Source organism: Mercenaria mercenaria, unplaced genomic scaffold, assembly GCF_021730395.1.
Source record: "Mercenaria mercenaria strain notata unplaced genomic scaffold, MADL_Memer_1 contig_3626, whole genome shotgun sequence".
Lineage (NCBI taxonomy): Eukaryota > Metazoa > Mollusca > Bivalvia > Venerida > Veneridae > Mercenaria > Mercenaria mercenaria.
This window is the reverse complement of record NW_026461783.1, coordinates 32,395-35,379: the sequence shown is the minus strand read 5'-3', so window position 1 is coordinate 35,379 and position 2,985 is coordinate 32,395. Positions and strand designations below refer to the sequence as shown.

General features: G+C 32.0%; 1 long non-coding RNA gene across 1 annotated transcript; it reads right to left on the bottom strand.

Moving 5' to 3' along the window:
• Positions 1-361: 361 nt before the first annotated feature.
• On the bottom strand, positions 362-1,707 carry LOC123544340 (uncharacterized). Its single transcript, XR_006685090.2, has 2 exons — positions 1,364-1,707; positions 362-898 (listed from the first exon to the last, which is right to left on the bottom strand). It is a non-coding gene; the product is annotated as an uncharacterized LOC123544340 (long non-coding RNA).
• Between the last annotated feature and the right edge of the window lie 1,278 nt (positions 1,708-2,985).

The following is a 2,985-nucleotide window of genomic DNA, read 5'->3' as shown; positions in this document are numbered from 1 at the left end:
TGGAGTATTATTCCAAATTTGTTTATATTTATATCTGATAATGTAAATATAACAGCTGAGGACTTTGACACTGATCGGTTAATATCTATGTATAAGAAAAAAATTAAAATTTATCTAGAACAAGGGACGTTGATTGATATTCACCCGTATGACGATTCAGCATCTACAGAATTAACATTTTCGCTTTTGGCGGATAGTTACATCAGATTCTACATATCGGATGAACCTGTATCCCATGGCAGAAACAGACTTTTGGATTAAAGGTTTAATTAAAAGCTTAATAACATACAATATCAAGACAAAACAAACACATTTTGTGGTTATTATTGTTTATTTTTCATTAAAATGTTACAAAATGATATAAACATTTATGATTTATTGTATAAAACACTGAGAGTAAACAATGTAAAACATAATGAACAAACAATTATAAATTATTTTAATAAAAAGGGTTAAAATGTATCAAAAACACAATATTCTTTACTACTATCAAAATGTACCCATAAACGTTATATTCCATACTACTCCCAAAAGCGTATATTCAATCATGCATATGCCTATGGCATACTCAAACGGTTGAGTGATTTCAACAACATCAAAATATCATAACATTAAGCCATGCGTATGATTATGGTATAATCCTATGGTTGAGTAATTCTCACAACATGAAAGTATTATGATATTCAACCATGCGTACGATTATGGTATAATCCTATGGTTGAGTGATTCTAACAACATGAAAGTATTATGATATTCAACCATGCTATGGTTAACATTCTTTTCTTGAAGTCTTCCGATGATATATTTTGTGTTAAACGTTCGTTGTCTTTATAAAGTCTTGGATTTTTCACGTTGTAATTCGTCTGGCTAATAATATCTTTGTAGAATTCTTGAATACCTATAAAATAAACAAAATAACATTAAAAACCCATATCAACATACTTATTCTACAACGTATAAATAGTAAATAATAAAAAACTGGTAAAGAGTTAAACATATAATTATTTTCTTAAGCTTGTTAAAAAACCACCTCGGTAGCCTAGTGGTGAGCGTCCGCTTCAAGTGCGGGAGGTCGTGGGTTCAACCTCCGGCCGAGTCATACCAAAGACGTTAAAAATGGCACAAGCAGCTTCCTCACTTGGCGCTCAGCATTATGGGGATAGTGCTGGGACTGGTGGGGTACCATGTCACGTGTCTACGGCGTGATATTCCAGTGAGGCAGCAAAAAAAAGTTGGGCATTGGGCTCACTGCTACAAGCAGACATCGTCGTTAATATGACTGAAAAATTGTTGAAAAAGACGTTAAACCCGAACACACACATAAGCTTGTTAACAAATAAAAAAATAAAAAAATAAAACTTACATTTCAGTTGCTTAAATTCCACTTTTTTCGTTATAATACTTAAAACAGTAAAGAATGTTATGTGTATTGATAAAACTAGTCGTAACCGGCTGATGCAATATTGCGAAATACTATAATGGAAACCCAATATCTGTTTACACTGTAAAGTCAATATCGGCTTTAAACCGGAGGCTAAAACTATTTTGTAAATTGTTTTTCGGTCCGGGTGTAAAGCTTTTGTTAAGGTTTTTTAAGATATTTTGAAAGTTAAATATGTATTTTCTCAGTACTTTATGGAAGTTAAAAGCTCCCAGGGACTTACGTTCATCAAACCGAAGGTTTCACAATGAGTTGTCAAAACCTGTGGATTTTAAATTGGCCGACATTGGATTTTTTAGAAGTGGTCAAAAGTTTAAGTGGGGTCAGAATTGACTCAAAATCGGTATTTCTAATACTACTAATAATGAAGCAACTTTTGCTGTAAATCTAAAATAAAGCCTATCATATGGCAACATAAGTGTATCCTAAAACTACATAGAATTCAATCACAATCACCTTTTGATTATCTGGAACACTTCAACAAACTGAGATTTCTTATTTTCCTTAGTGTTTGTAATTACAGGAAATCTATCATTGTTGTCATGTACATAATAATCTAACAAATTTTATTAGTCATATGTCAGGCTATGTTTAAATTTCATATCTTATCATGACAGGAAATTAATTCATGTTCTTTAAAATATAACTTTGGTTTAGAGATTATTTTGATCATGTGATTCCCCGCTGTGTTCGAGGAGCATAAAAATGATAGTAATAATTTACAGTTGACGAAAGTTAAGAGAATAATTGCATCCTCATACATAGCCCATATTTTCTTAGGTCACAATCCACATTTTCCGAATTTATCCGTGCATATGTGCATAGAAAAACAAAAGACTAACTGAATGTTTACGCGTTTCTGAGTGTTCATTTAAAAGCCTGCAAATGATATTTTTGTTGTGGGTATTGACAGTAATTTTAGCATTAACCATAGGAATTTACAGTTCATGTTTATTTGAGCATTACGTCCAGTGTAGCTTCAAGCAAAATACTGAAACCCTAAGTGAAACACAATCAGGTTTTCCTAGGGAATGTCAGGCTAATTTCTAAATATACCATTCAAAACGATAAATGCTTATTAATTTAAGTGACTATTCTAGATCCTACTAACACATTTTATTCAATACCCTAAATTTTCCGTTGAAAACCGTGGCGTTATCCATATTGAAATAAAATGCAAAAAAGTGTGTTCCTTTCAAAATATAAACGTTTATAGCACCCCACGTATAACAGATTGCCTTCATTTCTTATGTTTGAAACCAGTGTGAAGCATTTGCTCACATTTGTTCCGTCTGTGAGACTGCCTATTGGAAAAGACAACAATTGCAAATAAGGGACACATTTTCTTACCTGAATCTTACTTTTGTCTCAATATTTATAATTTTGTACTCGTATATATTATTTCATTTTATGATTTCGGACTAAGTGAAAAAATCTAATAAATTCAAGGTGAATGATATCAAATATATTTTTCAGAACTCCAGTTGGAACTTAATTAAACATATTTTCCCGTTGGGTGCCTCAGGCACAGTCCTCCATTGTGA